Source organism: Coenobita brevimanus, chromosome 24, assembly GCF_032717465.1.
Source record: "Coenobita brevimanus isolate Jiangsu-jjx chromosome 24, ASM3271746v2, whole genome shotgun sequence".
NCBI lineage: Eukaryota > Metazoa > Arthropoda > Malacostraca > Decapoda > Coenobitidae > Coenobita > Coenobita brevimanus.
Genome location: NC_136977.1, coordinates 20462593 through 20489987, shown reverse-complemented (window position 1 = coordinate 20489987; position 27395 = coordinate 20462593). Strand labels below are relative to the sequence as shown.

At 40.6% G+C, this 27395-nt stretch overlaps 1 protein-coding gene across 1 annotated transcript in view; it reads left to right on the top strand.

Moving 5' to 3' along the window:
- Window positions 1–27395, top strand: part of LOC145393440 (peptidyl-prolyl cis-trans isomerase-like) — a 95274-nt gene that overhangs the window by 481 nt on the left and 67398 nt on the right. The window lies entirely within an intron of this gene.

Sequence of the window (27395 nt, the reverse complement as noted above, 5' to 3'; positions counted from 1 at the left end):
GCGATTCTAATGTTTTTGACCATTTTTGTTGGAAATGCCTCATTTCCACTTTTCCAGTCATGAACTTGGACAAGTAGGTGAAATTAAGCATTTTCCGTAGAAAAATGAAGTAAAAGAACAATGCAAATCACATCAAAAACTACCAGAAAAATATACTGCACCACCCGTTAACGTAACAGAACAGACGGAACCTAACCAAACAGATGTATAGTAGGACTCGCGTAAATGTGCGCCTGTGGTATGGCCCACACCTGTGTACGGTGGTGCCACATTTTCTATACCGTTATCTCTCTCTCTCTCTCTTTCTCCTGGTGGGAGATGTGAGCCACCCTGAGTACTTTTGATTCTTTTATAAGTTGTTTATAATTGTGCTTTCATTTGTTAATTTGGTTATGTTATATTTAGTGATATTTATCATTTTTTGTATACGGCGACAGATGACCCGTTATTGCAGTACCACGATTGATTTTCATTCATTCATTCTCTTTCCCCTTCCTCCATCTCTCTCTCAGCTTGACAATGCCTCCACCACCACCACCCCCCGTCATGCCTACAATGCATTCAACCTTGCCCCTCTCCTGCCTGCCTCTCTCTCTCTCTCTCTCTCTCTCTCTCTCTCTCTCTCTTGCAAGAGACATTTTGAATATTTTCTTTTACGTAATGTTGTATATATTGTAAATTTGACATCATTTCCACACCACCCTTGAGGTCAAGGCCACTGACTGGGTGTGGAAGTGTTGCCGCTCGCAAGTGAATAATGTTTTTTTCTTTTACTTTGGTATTGGCATATGCCTACTATTTTGTCCTACATATTAACTTATGATTATAAATGTGATTATTCCTCGCCCTTAAAATTACGGTAATAGCCAGTAAATGTGAGCATTTTTCCCTAGCAACACTTGTACAGTCGGCCTAAGAAGTGACGGCGGAGTATCCAGAAATTTTCGGTCAGCAGCAGTGCACATACTCTTCCTTATATCTCTACGAGGTGAAACCTAATGTGTAAAACTGTTACAAAAAACAATAAAGCAATGCCAAAGTACCTGTATATTTCAAAATTGTAGGAAGCAGTTTGTTAGTTACGATAATAGGAAATCCTAAACGAAACTAATTGAAATTTCACAACTATCACTCAGGGACAGTTATGAATAATTGCGGAGTTCAAGTCTAGTATGGTAACACGCAATAATTTTTTAGTAGCGTAAGACTGAACAAAAGGGAGCTTCAGTAAACAATAAAAATTAGTAATTATTACTTATAAAATAATTTCCATTACAATACCAGGGAATAATTTAAAGTCATTTATTTCTGTTTCCAATGTCTCCATGGACAACGACAGAAAGCGGGAAGACGGCGTAGGCCAGTAAGCTATTTTAAATATTTCGATCAACACGCACGAAAAGAGATAACAATTACTCAAAGACATGCAGTTATTACACTGCCTTTGGCCAGTTTTCCATTAAGAAAAATCTCTGGATTATTTAATATAAGCCAGAGGGCTGTTGGTGAAGGAAGTATAAAAAAAAGAACCTCGATGTTTGCCTAGAGTCGGAGCTCCTTGCAGAATGCTAACTTCTGTCATAGTCTGATATCCTCAGTGCATAATCGATTAACAAGAGTAGTAAAATGCAGAGGTTCATAAACAAATAATTGAGTTCAAAACTTCCAAATCAGCATTTTCTGTTCAGCAGCACATTACAGTTTATTTAAAAAGATATTAAGATTAAAAGATGGAGTAAAGAGTGCGTGGTTTTGCATTGCAAGAGTTTATGAATTCATGTTTTGGTCCTGTTTATTGTTTAGTGTATGAGAAAAAGGCAGAATCTGTCATATCTCATAACAGCTAATAATAATTTTGCATCAGTTGCGAATAAAGTTGCTAATTATAATTATTATTGGAGAGAGGAAGACGGAATAAAAGGCAGTATGGTCTTGCTGCTACTGCAGGTAGGGCATCACTGAGAAGAATAATTTCTTTGTAATGGCATCCTTATTCTTGCTAGATCATCACCATAGCATTTGAAAATAAGGCAGTGTATTGCAGCCACAATAATTTTCCTTAACTGGTCTTCAAAACAAGAGCATCTGTATTTGAAATCGTGGAAAACATTTGAATCAGGAACACGGAGTTATAGGCCTAAAGCCCACCGCACGCGGAGTAATACATTTCACATTCATTCAAATCGGGGAAGGTAACTAAGTGTTAAATTCTAATATCACTGCCTCCTGTTATTCATTTTACATCATTCTTAGCGCAATATAATATATAATTAATTTGATATGACTTGATGAAGGCATTGAATGTTTACCTTATATTCACCGTTTTCATTGAACGTACGGCAGTGCAGAGTGACCGAAGCAATCTGAAACTCTGCCATCACTTCTTGGGGCGACTGTACAAACTATGCTTGGGTCTATGGAGGTACGTACTTTACATTAGGCCAGACTGGGTGTGTCAGTGTTGCCACTTACAAGAATTATATGAATTATTTCTTTTACTTTGGATATTGGCATATTTCTTCTTTTTTCAGGCTCATTATCTTATATCCATAACTGTGATATTATTACCCACCCTAAAACTACGCTAAAAACCATTAAAAGTTACTACAATTTCTTTTAGCAACGCTGTACAATATGTATGCCATGTTTCTGTGTTACTGTAAAAATATTTTATGCATAATAAGATTACTGTTGATTCATCCATCAGAATACACAAGTGTAAGTTTTATTCATCTGAATTTATCGTATTTGTGATGCCTTGTACAGTACCCTTGCGTCCAGCACGGTAATATTGTCATGCATGGGTCACGTGTTGGACCAAAAACATGTTGGACTAACAATAGAGCCTATGGGGAAAAACGAATTATGTCAGCAACCCTCGGAAAAGTCACCCTAAATACCTAACATATACCTATACATATATTGGTACTGTTGTAATTATAATAAATGTTACTGTGCTATGAATGATAACTAACCTTTTAGGATAGTGTTGGTGGGCTTGCTGGGAATGGAAGGTGGTATCCAAGGCTGTAGGTAGTCCTACTGGGTCCCCAGAGGATGGCTGCTGGCGTCACTAGTGGGTAATGGCTGTTGCTCCTCCTCAACCTCCCTCATAAATCCTTCGAAATCACACTCAGAATCACTATCTTCATCCACAGCCATGGGAGGTCCTGCTTCTGCCTGTCCTAGCACTGTACTCCTCGGCAAAGTGCATGCTTCTCACACTGTTGCCAGAGCTCCGTCTCGTGACTGTGAAAAGTGATCGCTGTCGCTGACTCGGTAGAGAATAAGGAGAAGCAACTTTGTTTATAAACTAGTACGCACGCCGATGAGAAGGGTTTCAAAACGATTGATATTTATTCTAAAATATTAATATGTATTCATTGTCAGGCTAAATGTTCAATGCTGTAGTACGATACATTCTCTGTCGAGTCGCCTGGGTTTTGGTCACACTGTTTGGCCGTCGTATCCTCGGCAGGAATCCATCCAGATGAATTCCAAATGCCAGTGGTATCGTCGGCAATTTTACCACGTTACCGTTCCGATTTACCATTGTATCCTCGGCAAACCTGGTATGAAGTGCTGTGTGATAGCCTTCGGCTGCCAGGATCTTGTCTTAGTTTTTTATTATGATCACGTTGGCTTCATTCATGTCATAGGCTTTGGCAATGTCAACTTTCCTCTCCCCATTCTTCTTCCTCTCAATGCTTTCTAGCTTGGTGGCCTGAGGGAGGTGCCGACGCTTCTTGGGGTTCTCAGAAGGCTTCCTAGGCATCCTGAGCAGGGTAAAATGCAGTAACAAGGGCAGAAAATGCAGCAAGAAAAAAGCACCTTCCAATGCAATTATGCGACTGAGTGACGCTGTGTGGTGGGAGAAATTTAAACAAAACATCATGTGACACCAGAAGTGTTTTTAATTGGGCGGCGTCACGATCACGTCACGATAGCGGGAGGGGAAGGCTACTTGATCAGAAGTTTTCATTGGGTATCGTCATCATGGGAATGTCCAGTATGACCGTGTTGGACCAGGGGTGATCGTGCTAGAGTGAACTCTGTGGATTTCGCCCACTTCTCAGAGCTCTGCGCGTATTATGCTAACACACTCGTATTGCAGTAATTAAATCATATTAAAAAATACTAATTAATTGCTCTCTGTGCTGGACCCGAATCATGCTAGACTAATGCGTGTTGGACGCGAGGGTACTGTACATAAATAGCTTCCGTTTCACATCGCAAGTTGGGGAAACGTGGCACCATTGTACACAGGTGCGGACCACAGCAAAGCCGCACATTTACGCGAGTCCTACTATAACAACCTTACCAAACACACTAAACCTAACCAAACCTAACCCAACATACCTAACCTATCCTAGGAGAATACATAACATAACCTCACCAAACACACTAAACCTAACCAAACTTACCCCAACATACCTAACCTGTCCTAGGGGAATGCTGACCCTAGAGATACGATTGTCCAGGATGAGGGTCATCTGGCAATAACGTCGTGGTTCCAGAACCTTTGAATCCAGTGGTTTACAGTGGTGGGCAGCACAAACGAAGAAGGACCTTGCGCAAGCGCAAAGCGCAATCCACAGTTCACTACCTTGCACAAGTGCAAATGCGCAATTTGACAAATATTTAGCTTGTGCAGTGTTGCAAAGCGTAAACGCAAACCATTTGCATATATTTTTGTGATTTACCGAAAAATATTGAGATATTTAAATAAAACAGCATACCTGCTTACTTTTATTTTTTATTATTATTTTCTATTATTTGTAATTTGCGCAAGTGTGCAATCTAATATTTAGCTTGTGCAATGTCGCAAATCATTTGCATATATTTGTGGGAATTACTGTAAAATTTATATTGGTATAATTAAATAACTTACTAAAGTAGCAACCTGCCCACCACCCGCGGTGACTGAGGTACAGTAGGTCATTGTCCAGGAAAAACAGCCTATATTTACCAAGGCATTGGCAAAGATCACGTGATTACTGTATCATCAATCTCTCTCTCTCTCTCTCCGACAGAGGAGGGAGGGAATGGAGAATAAGAGAGAGAGGAGGGAAGGAATGGAGAATGAGAGAGAGAAGAGGGACGAAGTTTATGCCTTGTCTCCTCACTCAAAGGGACACTCCTTTGCCATTCCCACGTATTTATTCTCTCTCTCTCTCTCAGACTAATGCTCTTTATCTCTCTCTCTCTCTCTTGCTTGTGAAGACAATTTATTTAACCCGCCCCATCCCGACGTTTTCGGACCTTTTTTTTTTTTGGCTCAAATATCCGCTTTTGGTGAGAAACATCAAAAATTCATAGAGAAATTGCTCACCTGAGGTTTAAAATACCGGATATAGGTACGAGTACTTCCTTACCTGACTGGGTTTTCTAACAGGCTGGCACCAAAGAAAACGAGTTCTATGGGAGGGTAACTATTTTATCCACTCATAAACAGTATTTATTTACTTGGTACGAATTTATATGTAGTACAAGAGTAAATTGGTTTTCAAGCAGTAATATAGGCATTATAAGCATTGTTTCACTCACTGACTCATCACCATTCATGACCTTTTTTTTCCCACATTACCTGATCATCATTACTGACTGTTTCTTCCTCTAATGCTATGTAAACTTTGTCCTCCACATTGTCATCGATTGGGGAATCACTCTGGCCCTGAATGTCTTTATTGGACAGGTCACTGGTAACAGGTGAATTGCCGAGACAATGGCGTGCCGGGGGGGGGGGAGAGGTTATGTGGTGTAAGGCATTGTTCCTGCTTGGCATCTTGTAGAGGAATAGAGGAAGGTGTCCCGTGTATACGTGCCAAAAATCACTCGTGAAATCACTCGCGAAAATTGAAAATTGTGCAAGTTAGGGACCATGCAATGTTGCCGCATTAATTCACATCGCTGGGACGGCGCGGGTTAATAATTCAATATAGATATACAATGGCATGTGTAATTCGTTACAAAAAATAAAAAATCATGAAACATATTTATTCTTTCTCAGAATAATGCTCATTATCTCTCTCTCTCTCTGTTGGTATTCTCTCTCTCTCTCTCTCTCTCTCTCTCAGAATAATGCTCTTTATCTCTCTCTCTCTCTCTTGTCTTGTCAAGACACTTTATTTAATAATTCAATATAGATATACAACAGCATATGTAATTCGTTACAAAAAATAAAAAATAATGAAAACAGAGTATTTAAATCAAATATGCACAGCCTAATAAATTATCAGGCTGTGGATATTTGATTTAAATATGTTTTAATGGTTTTTGTAAGGAATTGCATATGCTAATCTTAATAATGTATATTTATTTTCATTTACTAATAATAATAATTTAAAAATATTAAAAATACATTATCTGTTGAAGCATATTAATGCTACTACCCCCTTCCCTCCCACCTCCCCCCACCAAGCACCAACCCACCCTCGCGACCTGCCCCAGCCTCCCCCATCCCTTGTCCAGCCATGCGGGAAGCTCCCACCACGTGTCCCCTGGAAGACCATGTGTCCCTTGGATTGCGCAGTGCGCAATCCACAGGGCAGGTGCGCAAGCGCAAATTTAGTTGTGCAAGCACAACAAAGTTTGTGCTTGCGCACCTGCCTTTTCATGTGCGCAAGCACAAAATTGTGCATGGTCTCGTGCGGTGCGCAATGCGCAAACGATATCACCGGAGCGCTAGGGTGCCCAGTTGTGGTTTGCGCAAGTGTTTGCGCACCTGCCCAGCACTGGTGGTTTATGAACAATATAATTTGCCGAGCCAGAAGGTGTGTGTTGTCCAAAAAAGTTCCTTTGTAGTCAGAAATACAAAAACCACTGTACCCATTTCTAGGTTTTTACGTACTTTATGTACCAACCACAGTACCACTGATGTCTGTCTTTTCTAAATTTACACAGTTCCTGACAGTCTGGGCAATAAACTTCCAAAGGTAATACACCATGTCTTCTAAGAAACTCAATAGCCTCCTTGGATTCCGAGTGGAAATGCATAATCACTCGTAAATAATCAACATCACACCCGGGACACACAGCACGTCTTTCTTCTTGAGAGGACATATTGAGAAGGATTTGAATTTTTCAATCCACAAGGAATCAAAGACCGCGGTTCAAATTCATTGGTAGAATACCATCACATAACCTAAAGCAGGCCTATGAGTGGGTGATACAGACCTACGAGACGCATGCGCAGTCAAAAGGAAGAGAAACACACGTACGAATGGACGCATTTTTTACCCAGAGTGGCCGAGTGAAGACCCAAGGTATGTATTTTTTGGAGTTTTTAATTAAATTCATTATCTCTGAAAATATCAATTTCCGAATGGGGTTATGGGGGTTCATTACGATCCTTAGAGACAGGGGCATACCTAGAGATCTGGGGGCCCGGGGGGGCTAGGTTCTTTGTGGGGTCCCCCTCCTGGATTGGGGCCCTGCAAAGAATCTAGACCCCCCTCATTCTCAAAACTTATCTCATGTATCAGCCGGGATTCTCGGGATGATAAATATATATATTTTTAAATATAAAAAAGCTTATAAATTTTAAAGGCTTTTGGGGGACCCCCTGGAGGGCAGTTTAGAATAGCCCTCCCACCTCTTCCCTCAGGTACGGCACTGCTTAGGGAATGTAGTATACTTTAATGGTGCTAAAATTCCTGAACTGCATATTGTCCACATGTTAAATAATACCATTGTTTCAACCCCTAACAGAATTCATTATTTTTCTGTTCATCAATGGATAGTTCTTTCAGTGACAAGAACCTTGAGTACCAACACATACCACCACAGCTTATTAATAATGGTAATACAGAATTTTGGGTATTACCGTATTTCGTGGCATGTTAGACGCTGCAGTGTGAAAGACGCACCCTAATTCTGGAAGGGAAGTTCTGAGAAACAAAAGTATGTCTTGACCAAGACTACAGAAAGGTTGTTTGATATGAGTATTTTTCACTAAAATACACACTCACCTTTCAGAATCTCTATTCAGTACTGTATATCTGTCTTTGGTTTCTTTATTCTTATGTAAAAGAAGGGTACAAGACATGAAAACAAACAACCCCTTCCTTACATAATGTTACTGCATTCCATGACACTATCTTAACACATTAGAGTCTCTCTTCAGTACTGTATATGTATGTTTGGTGTCTATTTTTATGTAAAAGAAGGGTACAAGACAAGCAAACAAACAGACAACCCCTTCCTTATAAATGTTACTCCATACCACGACGCCATCTTAACACTACCGTATTTTTTATGAAATATGATTGAGCCGGTGAAGGTTTATATGCAAAGGGTGATTAGGGTTGATTGCTCATGTAATGCCACTCAGGGATGAGTGAGGCTCGTCACTCTAATCTTAAATGTCGGGACCAACTGCCTAGCCCCGGGCTTCTACGCTCCTCATGGGGCAATGTGGGATTGGATGATGGATGGATAGATGGATGGATGAAGTCTGAAGTGTCCGATTCCTTTCTTACAGTAATTTCAGACATGATGTTGTCTCTGTTAAAGTACACTACATATGTATCAGTACAGTATATAGAGATAAGTATTATTTTTCGTGAAATGAACTTAAAAAACAAAACTCAATAAAACCTGTTCTTTCATTCATTTATGATAATACAAAGGCCATTAACCCTTTAACCATGGGTGTCATTCCAGAATGACATTGCAAAAACTGGACCAAACCGCGGGTGTCATTCTCGAATGTTTGTAAATATTTTGAATACCCCGCGTTTTTTCCGTGCGCCAATTGTTTCAAGGGAGAGTAGCTATTAAGTTCTTTCACTCCAGCCGACCCCCACCACCCTCCTCCCCCCCCCTGGGGCCCAACCTCCCACCCCCTGGGCCCCCCACCCCACCCCGGACCAAACACGCATCAGTATCTGTCCAGCTGTGTGAGCGACAACACTGCTGATGTGGAAGTGAAGTGCAGGCAATTACAGTGCCTTTTACCTGCCTCAGTGAACACAGAGTGGGTGTTTATCATATGTGCAGTGTTCATATATGTTTATAGGATTATTATCAGAATGAGGTTAGCATTTGGTAATGGTGTGTGAGCGAAAAATAGTGATTACAACACCGCTGATATGGCAGTGAAGTGCGGGCAATTACAGTGCCTTTTACCTGCCTCAATGAACACTGGGTGGGTGTTTATCGTATGTGCAGTGTTCGTATATGTTTATAGTATTATTATCAGAATGAGGTTGGCATTTGGTAATGGTGTGTGAGCGAAAAATAGTGATTACAACACCGCTGATGTGGCAGTGAAGTGCGGGTAATGACAGTGCCTTTGACCTGCCTCAGTGAACACAGAGTGGGTGTTTATCGTATGTGCATTGTTCATATATGTTTATAGTATTATTATCAGAATGAGGTTGGCATTTGATAATGGTGTATGAGCGAAGGTACTGGTGTGTGGGGCGTAAAATAGTGATTTTACACCCCTCACTTCTAACGGCTCTGCCCGTCCTGTGAAAGTCAACAAAGTCATGAAACCTACATCAATGGAAAGCTGAAGGTTAGTACTTTCTACTGGTACCTTATTTTTTTCTCTAGCTTTATTCTGTGCAGAGTTATTAAGGTTTAAAGGTTTGTTTACATTTGCCTGAAACCCCCGCAGGAGAGGACAGTCAGACCAAAACAATACCCGCGGTTAAAGGGTTAAGTGAAGGAGTACACTATATCTCCAAAACAAATGCCTGCATGTACTGAATCTTGGAATCACAGAGAACACAACCAAGTTTTCAAAACTCAGTTACAAGGAACTTTTACACCATTTTATGTACCCTAAAAGTACCAGAAGCCATCCTAACATCGGGTGATTGAATTTCCATATCGCTAGGCGCTAAACTTCTAAACCGCTAATAATTTTGCAACTGTTTTTCCCATTTTTCACTAACAGTAATATAAGACCGTTTCCTTCTATGATGCTCTTGTATTGAATGAAACAAAATATCAGTAAGAGATGCCAGCCTAACAAGGGTTTTTGAATTTCCACATGAGTCAGACGTCTGTTACAATGACTCAGCAAAAGTCATGCTACCCAACATCTCCAATATGATTCCCTTGCTGGTTCGTGATTGGATAGCAAGTGAAGTGATCATTATTGCCTTTCTGAAGGTTAGCAAGGGGTTCAGAAGTGATCATGTTCTGAGAGTTGGGGGAATACTAGGTGCTAAATTGCTAAACTACTGAAAAGCTGTAATTTCAGACAGTACTGTTTAATGTTGCAGTTGTTTTTCCCATTTTTCAGTAACGGTAATATAAAACTGTTTCCTTCTATTATATTCTTGTCTCGAATGAAACAAAATATCAGTAAGAGAAGCCAGCCAAACAAGGGTTATTGAATTTCTATATGAGACAGAAGTCTGTTATAATGACTCAAATGTCATGCCAGCCATCATCTCCAGTATGATTCCCTTACTGGTTACCGAGTGGATGGCAAACAAAGTGATCATGGACTGCATTTCAGAAGGTTAGCAGGGAGTTCACAAGTGATCATGTTAGCCGCTAAAGTAGGGTGTATGCTAGATGCTAAACTGCTATACCGCCAAACCCCCAGACCGTCACATGGCCATTTGTAAACAAACCCTAAATTTTTTCTTGAGCCTGGGTGTTTCTAATCGTATAATCTGAGCATACACACAAGTGAATGTAACTTTTTACAATAAATCAAAGGTGTTTATACTCTAAAAAATACTTGACTACCAAACAGTGAGATGATCCTCTGTAAAAGTGATTCTTCTAAATGGAGCCAAGGTCTTAGCCTCGCCTCCAGGACGCATGGGGATATTTGAAGGTGATTTTGAGACAAAAAAAGTGCATCTTCCGCCCCACGAAATATGGTATTTTACAAGCAGACAATACGCAGGTTAGGAATTTCAGCACCATTAACGTATAGTATAGTCCCTAAGGATCATAATGAACCTCCATAACCCCATTCGGAAATTGATATTTTCAGAGATAATGAATTTAATTTAAAATTCCAAAAAAACTACCTTGGATCTTCACTCGGCCACTCTGGGTAAAAAATGCGTCCGTTCATACATGTGTTTCTCTTCCCTTTGACTGCGCATGTGTCTCGTAGGTCTGTATCACCCACTCATAGGCCTGCTTTAGGTCACGTGATGGTATTCCACCAATGAGTTTGAACTGCGGTCTCTGATTCCTTGTGGATGGAAAAATTCAAATCCATCTCAATATGGCTTCTGAAGAAGACATGCTGTGTGTCCTGGGTGTGGTATTGATTATTTACGATTGATCAATAGTTTCCACTCGGAATTCGAGGAGGCTATTGAGTTTCTTTGAAGACACAGTGTAATACCCTCAGAAGTTTATTGCCCAGACTGTCAGGAACCATGTAAATTTAGAAAAGACAGACATCAGTGGTACTGTGGTTGGTACATAAAGTACGTAAAAACCTAGAAATGGGTACAGTGTAGTTTTTGTGTTTCTGACTACAAAGGAACTTTTTTGGACAACACACACCTTCTGGCTCGGCAAATTATATTGTTCATAAACCACTGGATTCAAAGGTTCTGGAACCACGACGTTATTGCCAGAGGACCCTCGTCCTGGACAATCGTATCTCTAGGGTAAGCATTCCCCTAGGATAGGTTAGGTATGTTGGGTTAGGTTTAGTTAGGTTTAGTGTGTTTGGTGAGGTTACGTTAACGTAATCCCCTAGGATAGGTTAGGTATGTTAGGTTAGGTTTGGTTAGGCTTAGTGTGCTTTGTGAGGTTATGTTATGAACTCCCCTAGGATAGGTTAGGTATGTTGGATTAGGTTTGGTTAGTTTTATTGTGTTTGGTGAGGTTATGTTAGGTCTTTCGTTTAGTTTGGTCTGTTCGGTTATGTTAACGGATGGTGTAGTATATTTTTCTGGTGTTTTTTCATGCGAGTTCAGTTGTTTTTTACTTCATTTTTTTTTTTTTTTTCGGAAGATGCTTAATTTCACCTTGTCCAATCAAAGTTCATGATTGGAAAAGAGGGAAAATGAGGGATTTCCGACAAAAATGAAGGGCGGAATTATTCGAATCGCGTCAAAAACTGCCAGAAAAATATATTCCACTACCTGGAGGGTATATTGTCCACTTGTAAAAATTTTCCGAATTTTGTAATTTTCTGAAATTTTGGTCCGAAGGTGGTCTTGTCGTGGCCAGATCTGATGAGTAATGAGTGCGTCCATACGTTGGTTTCCACTGTGCTTTACAGGCCTAGACCAGTGGCCAATCAGCAAGCTGATGTCAAGGGCGGTCATTTTGAATGGATCATGGAGTATGGCCAATAAGCGACCTCCTTTACAATTTCCTTGGTTTTAGGCCAATCATTTCAAATCTAATTTTGCTAATTAGGGATGGGAGGGCCTTCAAATTAATTTGAATTTAGTCTAGCTATGGCAGCTGTCCAGTGCTCCTGCTTGAGTTGTGAGTATGGATTTTACAAAGTTATTAAGCGTCCGGGAATGAAAACCGAGTACTTCCATCAGTATTTCGCCAGATATTTATTCTTAAAGGAGAATGCCACTGCAACATTCCACCACCTCTCCATCACTGCATCCCGTCTTGACAAGCCACACGGGCAAGCAAAGAGCCAGTGATATAAAGTTAAGTTGTTACAGCTCAGCCTCATATAGGTTAGATTAACCCCTACACCGCGGGCATGTTTACTGATGTTTTGCGTGTGCCGCGGGGTTATTCGGGCTCCGACAGACTCTCAAAAAATATTTGCCAAAAATCAGTTATTAGTCCTAGAATATTAAAATTATATATGCTTATGGCACATACCTTCAGCTTTCTCCTGGAATTTTGTTGAGCCTTCGTCAGTTACCGTAGGACTTGTGGAGACCTCTGAAGTTGGGTAACGAAGTCTCCACTCTACACTTCCCGACAACCCATAATATGATTACCACAGCCAGATATTAACACTATAAACACTACTCTATGATTTTCAAGTAGTTTGGGATCCATACTCCAAAAGAAAAACCACTGTGAAAGCAATGAAAATTATGAGCGTGTCTGACCGCCGCACTTGCGCTAGTTCGCTCTTGGTACTCTGTCATTTATTATTCATAAAAACCCTCACACTTTATATTTCTATTACTATATAACACTTATATATATCTACAGTCTTTATCCATAAGTTTCCTTCAGTAGTATTAGTTTATTGTCACTGTAGGGATTCAATTTCTTTCAGTAAAATACGTAGCATTCACTTTCTCGTCCTGTATACTAGCATTGAGAGTGAATGTCACTTTCATCTTCACTCTCATAACTCATAGTATTCAGACATGCTAGAGTGAAACCTTCACTTTCATTACTTCTAGGGTATATACTGTACTCGTATTCTTATAATACTACTCATTTACATTTCTATTTACGTTCTCTTTTATTTACGTTATTTACATTTCTATTTTATTTACACTGTGTTATGCACTGTCACTTGAAGTAACTTATAAAACTATTTTCCATTGTTCATGTATATTTACATTCATTACTTTCACTTGCTGTTTACACATTATTTACACATTATTTACAATTCCACTTGCACTGTTTTACTCAATAGAAAGATCGTAGTCACTCTTTTATCAATTGTCAGCCCTTTACCTCTTTCCACACGAGGTTTAGTAGGGGGTAAAGGTCACAGGGCCCTTTGCATGGGGGTGAAAAAGGCCCTGAAGTCAGCAAGAGGAACGGACATACCTCCTCTTCGGAAGATGAGAGAGAACTGATAAAGGAGGGCTGACCCGGGTAGAGGCCTAGTTAGGGGATATTCAGTACTACCAACGTAGCTCTTGAAACAGCTATGTATTTCACTGAAATGATTGGCAGGAAATCTAGACAATACATTATAAATTAGGTAGTTCCAGGTGAATGTAAATATCACTTAGGCTTCTCCCTTCCCTCCTTATATGTATATTTATTACGAAAATAGATTATATGGCATATTTCAAGGGGGAAAAAACAGCGAAAATTAGCGAACAAGTGCACGTGAGGTGTTGTCAGGTGATAATTAGCCAATTCCAGGTGTATGGCACTCTCACTTACCTTATTTCTTTCTTGCATATATTATTTGGTATAAGAATAGGGCATAGGGCTTATTTCAATGGATGAAATCAGTGAAAAATTCCAGGGAAGATTTACTTAGCGTAGCACGGCCGGGCAGGCGAGAGGATAGGGTAATGGAGGGGGGGTAGGGAGGGGAGTCAAGAACGGGGAGAAATGGCTAAATTGTCAACAATGGATGGGAGTACAGATGAGATTAGGAGTGCTGACTAGTGTTGGACATTGGCAGTACTGATAGATGATACAAGCCCCCACTTGGAAGCCCGGGTGAATTCAAAATAACACAGAATCAAAAAAGCGACGCCCCGCGGAATGATCCCTTGCTCCCAAGGGAGCTCTGTCATGAAAGTGACGCCCCGCGGTTAAGGGGTTAATGAAAAAAAAATTCCGTTACTTAAGTTAATACAGCACAGCCTCATATAGGTTAGGTTGGATAGGTTAGGTTAGGTTAATGATAACAAACACATTTAATCAAACATTTAATTTTTTTCTTTGCTGTTTTAATGATTTCTGTACAATTTTTTTGGCCGATTACATTGCAAAATGACCGTTTTGGAGAGGTTGAAGTGGGGAAAGGGGGCGGGGGGCCAAAACTGGCAAACAAGTATTTTGTGGTAAAATTGACATTCACAGTCCTACAGAAAACACTAAAATCAGTAGGTTTGTGAAAGAAAATAATTAAGATGAGGATGGGGCTTAAACAATAAATTCACCTTAAAATCCTTAGGCAGGGGGTGAACTGAAAATATCCATCTATTTATAGCCAGACTCATAATCCCATAAAAGGTGGCTGTTAAAGGGTTCCGGGGGACAATTCGCCGTCACATTAATAATTGGCCGTCAGGACAAGTCCCCGTCTTTTATTTTGCATATTTTATTTAGCAAGTACAGTACACTAGTTTTTGGATTATATGAGCTAAAATGGTGATGGTGGGTTATTGTTTTTATACCGTAATAAATGTAAAATATGTCCTCAAATAGTCGGTATTAACGGAAAAAATATAAATACAGGTATATTGAAACGTGAATCAGGTGATGTATGATGTTTTTCTTCATCATTTAACGTAGGCTACATACGAGACATTAGCATTTATATAAATGTCCAATACAGTAAAACCTCGATATTACGGAATTTCAATAGACCGGAATTCGTTTTTATCAGAATCAAGGAACTATCGGACTAAATTCCTATATATTGGAAAAATTCCGATAAAGCCAGAAGCAGTCCGGACTGCCTGACCAGCTATGTTCACCACAATAAGTTAAATAAAAGACATGTTTACCAGTGTACAGTACAGTATTATTATATATATTATACCATTTTATTAATGTAGTGAAGTTATAACACAGTACAGTACTGAAATGGTAGTCAAAACAGTTTAAAAAACATTCGTGAGATCCGAACTAATGTCCGATATATCAGAAAAGTTTGGTTTAGCAGGGGGAAATCCAGATGTCGCTTTAATTGGAATTTCCCATTTTTCTAATGGATTGGGCCCCAATTAGTCCGTTATATGAGGTCTTACTGTATCCTTAATCCCCTAGAATACGTAATTCGATCAACCGAACTTCCCTGAAAACCTGCATATGGTGCCAATTTTTCAACTCTTACAGAAATAAAAAGTTTTATGCCCAGGGTTTAGAGCTTGAACTTACACACCTTATGCTACAAACCAGAGCATTTTAGACCAACTGGTTCATGAGCTATAGCCCATCCAAGTTGAAAAAAGTTACCCTTCCAGGAGGGGCGACTCCAGTTTTCTATGCGCTCCCACCATATCCCACCCTCATTCCTTCCCTCCCATTATTTCCTCACCCACTCCCATCACCCCTCCCTCTCTTCCTCCCCTCCCCCTCTCCCTCTACCCCACCCTTCAGAATTTTCCAGCTCAATTTTTTTTTTTTTTTTTTTTTTTTTTTCCAACCAATAGCATGCAAAATAATTATATCGGTGTTCCTGACTCACTCCCAACATCCTTCACCCCTCCAACACTTCTCCCCTCCCCACCTTCCCTCCCCCCATCCCCTTCCCTCATGGCTGTGTAGCTGTCAAAATAAAAAGAAATTGAGCCAAAGCATGCAAAATCTTTTTGTGGTGTTACACACTCCAACCCCTCTTCCCTTCCCCCCATCTACTCCCCTCAGAACTGTCAAATCAAGTAGCTGTAAAAATTTCAAGAGGAAAAAAAAGCTAAAGCATGCAAAGTAATGATGGTGTAGGAGAAAGAAAAACACACAATACACAGTTTATTATTATAAAAAAAAAAAATTTCATGAGATGAAAAGGAGATGGCAAATATAATGAGCATATCGAAGGAAGTATCAGAGGAAATTTGTAATAAAGACATCGAGGAACTAAAGGCTAGGGAGGTATAGGAGAAATAAGACAAGGCCCCTGAAAGTAACTTTCCAGAGTGTGAACACTGTGGAGGCAGTACTTAAATATGCAAATAAGCTCGTGGAAAAAGAAGAATTAAAAAAAGTATGGATTAAACGATGCCTGACTCAGGAGGAATTGGGAATACTAAAAGAGAAGAGGGAGGAGGCAAAAACAAAAAATGAGGGAAGATCAGAAGAACAGAAGAGTACTTTTTTTTTTTACAATGTAATTGGACTGCAGGTAAGAATTTGGTACATAACCAACAGGGAAGAGAAAGGAGGAAGGTAGTAGACTTAAGTCATGGCAAGTATGTAATTAAGTTGGTTAGGTTGATATACTCAAATGTAGATGGAATGGTGGCTAAATTATTAGAGGTAGAAGACTATATCAAAGAAAAGGAACCACACATTATCTGCCTAACTGAAACAAAATTAACCCCAAGTATATCAAACGATACCCTAAAATTAGAGAAATACAATATATGGAGAAGAGACAGAAATTTAAAGAAAGGGAGGTGGAACTATAATCTTAACAAAGAAAAATCTGCAAGTCAGAGAAATAAAACTAGATATTCCCTTACAAGTAGAACTGATTGCATTGGAAATTAACACATATGAAAGGAGCTTAATTTTAGCAAATTTATACATGCCACCTAAAACAAACACCTGGGAAAGAGGCAAAAATGAAAACCTGGCAGAAAGTACAATTCAGAGTTTAAGAACATTATTACGTAGAATGGAAGAGAAATCTGAAAGAATTGTATTAATTGGAGACTTCAATTCAAATATAAATTGGAATACTCTGGATGTAAAAAGCTATGAAAGCAGTTGGGATCAAAAGCTCTTAGATCTTGTGCAGGAGTTCTTCCTAACACAGCATGTAAAGAAAATCACCAGAAAAAGAGGACTTGATGATCCATCCGAACTAGATCTGATTTTTACAAGGCAAGAAAATGAAATTGACAATACCGGTGTAATGTATCACCCCCCTTTGGCAAAAGCGACCATGTAGTATTAAATTGTGACTTCAGGATTGCATATGACGTTACCAGCAATGAGAGTTACAATAAGAGTCTAAATTACAAAAAGTGCTATTATCATGACCTGAAGAAGTACATCTTAGAAATAGACTGAGAAAAAGAATATAGAGGACAAGATTTAAATGTTATGTGTAGAAAATTCTGTGATCTTTACAAAACAGGAGTCCAAAATTACATCCCACAGCACAAAGCAACAGAAATGAAAATTAAAAAATGGTTTAATACAGAGTGTAAAAAGGCAAAAGAAAAAGAGACTTGCTGTGGAATAGATACAGAAGACACAATAGTGAGAGGGTATATAACAACTATAAATGGGCAAGAAATGATTATACAAAAATAAGGAGGGAGGCTAAGAGACAGTTTGAGGAGGACATGGTAAATAAAAGTAGTAATCAACTTAAGCTTTTGTACAGCTACATCTGAAGTAAAACTAAGGTTAAAGATAAAATACAGCCCATTACGGATGAGGGTATCTTCTCTACACAAGAAAAAGATATTTGTGAAGTACTAAATAAAATCTTTCAATCAGTTTTTACAAAAGAAAGAAATTTTGAGAGACAGGATATGGAATATGCATGCCCACATGTATTATCATATATGCAAATGTCAGAAAAAGAAGTACAGGAGGAGTTACAGTACATAAATTGGACAAAGGAAAAGCAAATGATCCTAACGGAATTTCAGGTTGGGTGTTGCATGAATGTGCTGAAGAGCTAAGCAGACCATTGTATTTAATATTTAAGGAATCCTTAGGTCAAGGTAAACTACCTGACATTTGGAAGAAAGCAAACATTGTTCCCCTATTCAAGAAAGGGAATAGACAGAATCCTCTCAACTACCGACCAGTATCATTGACTAGCGTTGTAAGATACTAGAAAAGTTGATAAGGGAAGTTTGGGTATACACGGTATGATAACAGAGAGGCAGTTCGGTTTTAGAAAGGGAAAATCATGTGTTATTAATCTTTTAAGCTGTTATGATAGAGATACAGAAAGATTACAGAAGAGAGAAGGATGGGTGGACAGTATCTATTTAGATTTTAAGAAAACATTTGACAGAATACTGCACCAAAGACTTTTATGGAAACTGTACCATCAAGGAGGTATCCAAGGCATTCTCCACTGTTGGATGTAGGATTTTCTCAGAAAAAGGGAAATGAGAACAATATTAAGTGGAAATTATTCATCATGGAGGGAAGTGACCAGTGTAGTGCCACAGGGCTCAGTGCTGGTACCAATTATGTTTTTGGTATATATATAAATGATAGACAGAAACATTAGAAATGGAAGCTATCTAAATATGTTTGCAGATGTTGCAAAAGTTCAAAGGAAAATTACTACCAGGTAACATAGATTCTTGCAAAGAGCTGCAAGAGGAATTGAACAAGCTTCATGCATGAAGCACTAAATGGCAAATGGAATTTAATGTGGATAAGTGTCATGTAATTAAATTTGGTAAAAGTGAGAAAAGACGAATGAAGAAGTGAAGGAACGTTGTGGGGTGGATGTGGATGTGGTTGAGAAGATTAGGAGAAATACACTGAGGTGGTTTGGACATGTGAAGAGAATGGAGATGAAAGACTGACTAAGAGGGTATATGTAGGTGAGGTGGAGGGAGGGAGAGGGAGGAGTAGACCGAGGATGAGGTGGAGGGATGGAGTAGAGAGGTATATGAGGGAGGGGGGGGTGAGTTGGGGGGAGGGTAGTCAAATGGTGGGTGACAGAGCGACTTGGAGGTGTTTTGTCTGCGGCCACCCTTTGCGGGATTAGGGTGTCGGGCTATAGATAGATAGATAGATAAAAGACCAGATTGAGATTGTAAGTTAGGAAGATCAACCCTACACATATCAGAAAAGGATAAAGACCTAGGAGTAATTATCAATAACAAACTATCTCCAAATGATCACATCAGTGAGAAGGTATGAAACATATACATTGCTTGCTAATATCAGAATAGCATTCACACATATAAATGAAGATATGCTGAGAAAGATAATAACATCATTCATCAGACCAACCCTGGAGTATGCATCAGTAGTCTGGAATCCTCATCTCAAAAAACACATAGATAAGATTGAAAAAATGCGAAGGGCCACTACAAGATGGGTACCAAGCTTAAGGGAACTAAGCTATGGAGAAAGACTGGAAAGATTGAATCTACCAACGCTGCAGAAGAGAAGGGGAGGGGAGACATGATTATATTATATAAGTGCATCTCAGGGAAAGAGAAAATAGACATAAATGAATATATATCATATGGTGAAGCATCAGCAAGAGGGCTTTGAAAAAAACTGCATAAAGAAAGAGGTGATAAAGACATTAGGAAATTCAGTTTCCCAAATAGGGCAATTTATCAGTGGAATGCAGTACTGAATAAAGGAGTATGTACCAAAACTATTCATAAATTCAAGGATATGCATGATAAAAATCGTTTAATACACGGGACAGTACGAGCTTGACTCATTCCTGTAAAGATACAATTAGGTAAGAACAATTAAGTAAGAACACACACACACACACACACACACACACACACAGGTCGCCGACAGAGACAGAGCTCTCCTGGATCATGGGGAAATAATCGCTGAATCAGCATCTAAAAGAAGACCAGCCTATTTGTGATTATGTTAATGAGTGTGTGAGTGGTGGTCCCATCGGACAGTACTTAGAAAAAAAAAAAAAAAAAAAAAAACGCGGTTTCAGTCATAAAAAGAACAAGATACAATGAAAATAGAAAGTCTTCATATGGTTGATTCATGGCGGAAAGGGACGGTGCATTGTTTACAATTGGCGAGAGAGACTTTGAGGGCTTTTCTGAAGAGGATGTGGCAAATGGAAGTATTAAGTTGAACCAAAAGAGAACGGCAGCTGTAGAGAAAACAGCGGAGAGGAATATCCAGGAGATAAAAAAGGTATGGGCAGTAATTAGAGTTGCAGGAACAGACTATAGAGCAGGAAAATAAGATCAAAAGTCTGCAAAATAAACTGGAAAAACTTTGTACACGTAGTGACGAACAAGAAAGAGAAGTTACTGAATTAAAAGTGAGCAGTGAATCAGCCTCAAATGAAATAAAACAGCTTAAGAGGGAGAATAAGAGGTTGGAAGAAGAAAGAGACAGGATGAAAAGCAAACTTGATGAGTATGAATCCAAATCAAGAATACAGGACGAGCACATTAAAGAAATCAAGGAGCAACATAAGGGGTGGACGAAAATTCAGGAAGAGGGAAATGTAAATTTGAAAGAGATTATAGAACAACAAAGCAAGGAAAAGGTGGAGAGGGAAGTGGTTAGGGTGCTGAGAAGTAGAGAATCTTTAGTTAGGGATGTAGCAGATAAGAAAAAGTGTGTAATAATTTCAGGAGTTAAAGAAAAACGTATGACAATAAGATCAGAAAGAGAAAGAGAAGAACTGAGTAAAGTTAAAGAAATAATATCAGTAGTCATGGAGGAAAACAACGAAGCTCAAGAAGAGATTGAAGAGGTGTTTAGGTTAGGAAAGTACGAAGAAGGAGGGGCAAGGCCATTGAAGGTAAATTTTAAGTCTCAGGCAACAGTAAACGAAATTATCAGTAGAACATGGAAATTATCAGACAGGGAAGGGTTCGAAGATGTTTGGATAAGGAGATGCAAATGAGAAAGAAAGAGCTGAAATCAAGCAGTCAGTAAAGGAAGCAAAGGTAAAAAAACGAACAGAGAACGGAGGAAGAGAAGACAGTGTTTTATTGGAGAGTCATGGATCAGAAATTAAGGAAGTGGTACCGGCGGAGAGAAGGAGAAAAGAGGGTATAAAAAACATAAAAAATAATTGATAGGTGGCATATACTAATGTTGATGGTTTGATATCGGCAAGGGTAGAAATCAACAATTTTTTGAGGGTACATGAACCTGATGTTATGTTCTTTGTAGAGACCAAATTAAGAGAAGATATTGATATTCATATGGGAGATGGTAAATACAAACTGCGAAGAAGCGACAGAAAAGAAAAAACAGTAGGAGGAGTGATGATAGCTGTGAAGAACAACATAAATGTAGATACCGTGGAAATGGGAGCAGGCAGGGCCGAAGTGATAAATATGAAATTAGAAACTGGAGAGAATAGCAAGAGACATATGGCAGTGATGAGAAATAGGGAGGTGAGTATGGAAGTTAAGAAGTCACTGCATGATAGTATTGTGATCCCTACCCTGACGTATAGAAGCGAGGCATGGACCTTGCAAGAGGGGAACAAGTCAAGAGTGAGAGCAGTGGAAATGCGTTACTTGAGAGGAGCATGTGGAGTGACGTGGAGGGACAGGTTGACGAATGAAGAAGTGAAGGAACGTTGTGGGGTGGATATGGATGTGGTTGAGAAGATTAGGAGAAATACACTGAGGTGGTTTGGACATGTGAAGAGAATGGAGAATGAAAGACTGACTAAGAGGGTGTATGTAGGTGAGGTGGAGGGAGGGAGAGGGAGAGGTAGACCGAGGATGATGGGGTTGAGAGGTATATGAGGGAGGGGGGGGTGAGTTGGGGGGAGGGTAGTCAAATGGTGGGTGACAGAGCGACTTGGAGGCATTTTGTCTGCGGCCACCCTTTGCGGGATTAGGGCGTCGGGCTATAGATAGATAGATAGATAGTATGTTCCCCCTAAGACAAGAGCATTGAATGATGATGAATACCAGGAAATGTTGTCAGACATGGCTAGTTATTTACAGAAAATGATTGAGAAAAGCAACAATATAATTTTAATGGGTGACTTCAATTGTCATGAGGTGAACTGGGAGGAATGGGACTCAGGAGGCAACGAAGATTCGTGGGGCACTATATTATTAAATATAACAATGAACAATGTGATGTCACAATGGGTCAAAGAAGATACACAGTTCCTAGGTAAGGACACACCAGCAAGACTAAATTTACTGTTTACCAAAGAACCTGATGTAATAGAATCCTTGAAATATCTGTGTCCTATTGGAAAATGTGATCACGTGGTCATTGAGTTCCAGATGATAACAGGGAACGTGGAGCCAAGAGACGAGCTTTATAGGCAGGGAAGATACAACTTTGGGAAAGCAAACTTTACAGGGTTGAGAAAATTTTTCAAAAATGCAGATTGGAGAAAATTCAGAGAAACAAGAGAGGTACAGAGGAAGTGGAATATTTTTCTAGGCCTCTATAATTCAGGAGTGGAAAAATTTGTGCCAAGAGTAAGGGGGAAGGAAAACAGGAAAAAGGAGTTGTTTAATAGAAGGTGTATGATTGCAAAAAAAGAGAGAGACACGGCATGGAACAATTGGAGAAAGAGAGGTAACAACAGAACAAAGGAAGAATATAAAAGAACTAGAAGTGAATACACAAGAATACATAGAGAGGGAGAAAGGAATTTTGAAAAAGGTATAATAGATAAATGTAAGGATGAACCCAAACTGTTTTATAGATTTGTCAATGGCAAACTGAAACAAAAGGAAGGAATCACCAAACTGAAAGTAGAAGGAGAGGTCTATAAAAATGCAGCAATGCAAGCAGAAATAATGAACAAATGTTTCCAATCAGTTTTCACTAATGAAAAGGAGTTTGTGGAGGGGGAGGGAGTGACTAGAAATGTAGTGATAAAAGATATAAAAATGGAAGTACATGAAGTGTACAAATTACTGGAAACTCAAGATGTAAGGAAAGCCCCAGGACCAGATGGAATCTCTAATTGGGTGCTGAAGGAATGCAGAAAACAACTGGTGGATGAGATTCACAGTTTAATTGTGTGTTCTCTGGAAAAGGGGAAAGTGCCTCAAGAATGGAAGAAGGCAAATGTGGTACTAATTTATAAGGGAGGAAACAAGGAAGAACCCCTGAATTATAGACCAGTGTCCCTAACTAGCATGGTCGCAAAATTGTGCGAAAGAATTCTGGAAGATGGATGGATAAAATATCTGGAAGAGATGAATATTTTGGCTAATTGCCAGTTTGGATTTAGAAGTGGAAGGTCATGTGTTTCCAACTTGTTGAGTTTTTACTCAAGAGCGATTGACGTGCTACAGGAAAAAGATGGTTGGGTGGATTGTGTATATTTAGATTTGGAGACGGCCTTCGACAAAGTACCCCATAAGAGATTAATGTGGAAACTAGAGCATATAGGAGGACTGAAGGGGAACCTCCTGGAATGGATGAGAGACTTTTTGAGAAACAGACAAATGAGGACAGTAATAAAGGAAAAGATGTCTGGATGGAGGGAAGTAACAAGTAGAGTCCCACAGGGCTCGGTGTTGGCGCCAGTAATGTTCCTGATTTATGTGAATGATATGGTAGACGGAGTGAACAGTTATGCAAGTCTGTTTGCTGATGATGCAAAGATCTTGAGGAAGGTAGAGGTTGAGGAGGATTGTAAAATGCTGCAGGAGGATCTGGATAGGATACACGATTGGAGCTGGATGTTGGAAATGAAATTTAATGCTAAGAAATGTAAAATATTGGAAATGGGTAAAAGTACCAGGAGGCCATCATTGAATTATTTAATGGGTAATGAACCAATCACAAAAGTGAGAGAAGAGAAAGATTTGGGAGTGCTGGTCTAGGACAGTTTGTCACCTGAAAAACACATTAACCCCTAAAACGCGGCTGTGTACGGCCGATCCCCCCGCTGTGGCGGGGTTGTAGCAGGGTCTGAGTACCTGAGTACCTGAGATTAACCCTAGAGCATTAAAATTTTTATGGCATATAGTACTTACATTCAGCTTTCTCCTGAGACACATGCTGAGCCTTCGTGGACTCCCAGAGGACTTGTGAAGACTTGCAAAGTTGGGTAACAAAGTCTTCACTTTCACACCTCCAGAAACCCGGTTTTCTTTCTACCACAGCCTCAATCTGTCACAGTACACTTTATACAACAACGTACAGGTTGTTTGGAATCCGTTTTTGTACAATAAGCACTGAAAATAAGGCTAAAATGAACGGAGCGCACGGCCGACATGCAGCGCGGCGGCGATCTTCCCGTCACTATTGACACATTTGCCTTTTCACGGCTAAAAACACGTATACTACATTATTTTCCATCATAGTACTTTGCAAACGTTCGCTTGTCACTATTACGGCCATAAAAATCACTGTCACTGCCAGTATTGTGGATCGGGAATGAGGAAGACCACCGCGGCGCGAGTTTATTTAGCCTTACGGCAGGCACTTTATTCTCGCTTCGGTCGGCCACTCGCACTTCATTTCTATCGCTCACTTTCACTCTAGCTGTCCGTTTTTTGCCTTATTCATCAGTGTCACTGTCCATTGTTATAAAAATAATATTTTCTACACAACAAACTGTCACTGTCAGAAGATAGAATAGGAACACATGCTTTCAACTTCTTACACTGGAGTGACTGTCACTCGCAATACTTATATTATTACTATGTACAATTATTTACACCAAAAAACACTGTCACTGTCAGTGCTTTTACAAGTACATACACTAATTTACACTCATCAGACTGTCACTGTCAGTACGTAAAAGAAAACTAAACACTAGTATCACTGTCACTCTCAGTATTATTTCCAAGAATCTTACCCTTATTTTCAATATCTAGTCAGGCTGTGGTAGTCAAAGAAACACGGGTAAGCACAGAGGGGAATTTTGCACTCTTTGCACTGCAAGGAGGTGCGCCTAAAGGTTCTGTCCTGCCTGGTAGTGTGGCTGCACACATGACACCTCCTCAGTGCTTTTCCTCTCTTGGCAGTGGCAGGCAGTGGCTCCAGGCGGTGTCGCTGAAGGTAGGCCTGACACTGTAGGCGGTCTGGAGGTGTCTGAGGGTGGCATTTGGGACCTGATGCAAGTACCTGGCCATAACGCTGAAGCAGCTGGTAGACACAAGTCTTAGAAAATCTTCGGAGAGAGTAGTTTGCTGGCTTCCTGTTCTTGATTTTATACAGGATGAAGGCGTTCAGCATGCACATATCAATCAAGTGCAAGAACACCTTCCTGTACCAACGACGATTCTTCCTCAGGCAGTCTATCTTTCCGATCATCATGTCAGACTTGTCCACCAGCCGCATATTGACGTTGGAGTCAATGACAGCATTAGGCTTCATCACAGGCTCGCCAGTCCTTCTGTCGACCTTCCTTGTGGCCAGCATTTCCCCCTTGTGTACTGTGGTGAGCACATTCACGACTCTCTTATCATGCCACCTGATCGCAAGCATCTTGTCAGTTTTCTTCAGGTGCACGTCTCCCCGCTTTGATTTTTCAGCCTCGGGGAAGGCAGGGTAGTGTGCCCTATTGCTCCTGACAGTGCCACAGGATCCGACGCCGTGTTCAGAAAGGTACTTGGCGAGTTTAGGAGCTGTATAGTAATTGTCCGTATACAGGACATGATTCTCGGCAAAGTACTTTTCCAAAAGCACTTTCACCACAGAACCAGAGAATCCAAGGGGGTCAATCTTGTCCAAATCGACATTGCTGGCGGTGTAAATCACGAAGTCTAAGATGAACCCCGTCTTGCAGTCGCACAGCACGAAAAACTTGATTCCAAAGCGGTGCCGTTTGCATGGAATATACTGCACAAACCGAAGACGGCCCCTGAACAAAACCAAGGACTCGTCAATCACCACTTTCTTGAAAGGGCGCAGGAACCTCGTAAACTTATCCTTGATCAAGTTCAGGATTCCCCTCATTTTCCATAATGGGTCAGTTCGGGAAGGCTCATCATTGTTCGCGAAGTGAAGGTAAGTCATGAGCTGCCTAAAACGATCGCGGCTCATGTATTTATTGAAGATTGGTGTTGGGCAAAGATCGTCTGAACTCCAGTATTCCTCCAGCTTATGTTTCCAATTGTGGGGCATCAATAACATCAACCCAATAAATACAGAGAGTTCCCTGATCGTTAGAGGCACCCATGCTGCCATCCGCGACGTGGATGGCGTTGCCGCCTCACCTTCTCCTTCACGAACTGCAGCAGATTGCCCCTCGTACCTGTTCGTCTCGGTACAAATCTGCTCCATTACCTCGTTGTCAAGGAAGGCCAACAGGTAGTCCAAGCATTCACCATCCTCTTGGACAGGGAAGTCAGCCTGAACTCCACACCCACTGTCATCAAAGGGCAGATCTTCCTGCACAAAATCTGAGCCCTCTGACCACACGAAGGCATCAAGAGTGCCCTGCCTAGGCTGGGAGGTGCTGGGGGCGGCGGGGGGTGAGGCAGGCGGTGAGACAGTGCGTGAGGCAGAGGCTGTCCTAGGTCGTGTTGGTGTAGTGGTGGTGGTGGTGGGGAGATTATCAGAGGGTTCAAGGTCACTCGCGGTGGCGTGACTGGCGAGTTGCCTAGTGCGAGTTTCCTTATGAGCTAGCCTTACACTAGGGGACAAAGTTCTAGCTCTACTACCACGAACACTGGGCCTACGGAAACCTCTACTACGTAAAGTCGAAGGTCTACTTCCCTTCCGAGGTGGTGAAGGCGACTCTGAAGACTCAGGAGACAGGGCAGCTGAAGAGGAGGACGAGAGAATGGGGCTGGGAGTGCGTGGCGGGCTAGCGGTGGCGTGACGTGGCGTAGGGGACAATGGCTGTGAACCGGGGTCACCACTCCTTTTCCTCTTGGCCCCCTTTCCATATTCTAAGCCCCTTTTCACAGGAGCCTTGCCTGTTGAGGTGCTTGGCACAGAAACAGTCACTTCTGGCACAGACTCAGCACTCGATTGCGTGTCAGACTCTGCCAGGCTTGACCAAACACTGACGTCACTCCCATAATCCATGGACGCTTTCAATAGTTCACTGGCTGTTGCAGAGTCACTCGGTCCCTTAGCAGTTCCTGATAAGGTTTTGAACGGGGTTGAGGTCACAAAACCCTTTTTCGGAGGGCTGGAAGGCACAGACTCGGAAGAGCTTGAATTTGACATGGTGTCACCTTGGAAGATTCGCGTGGACTGATGCTAAACAGGGGCAAACC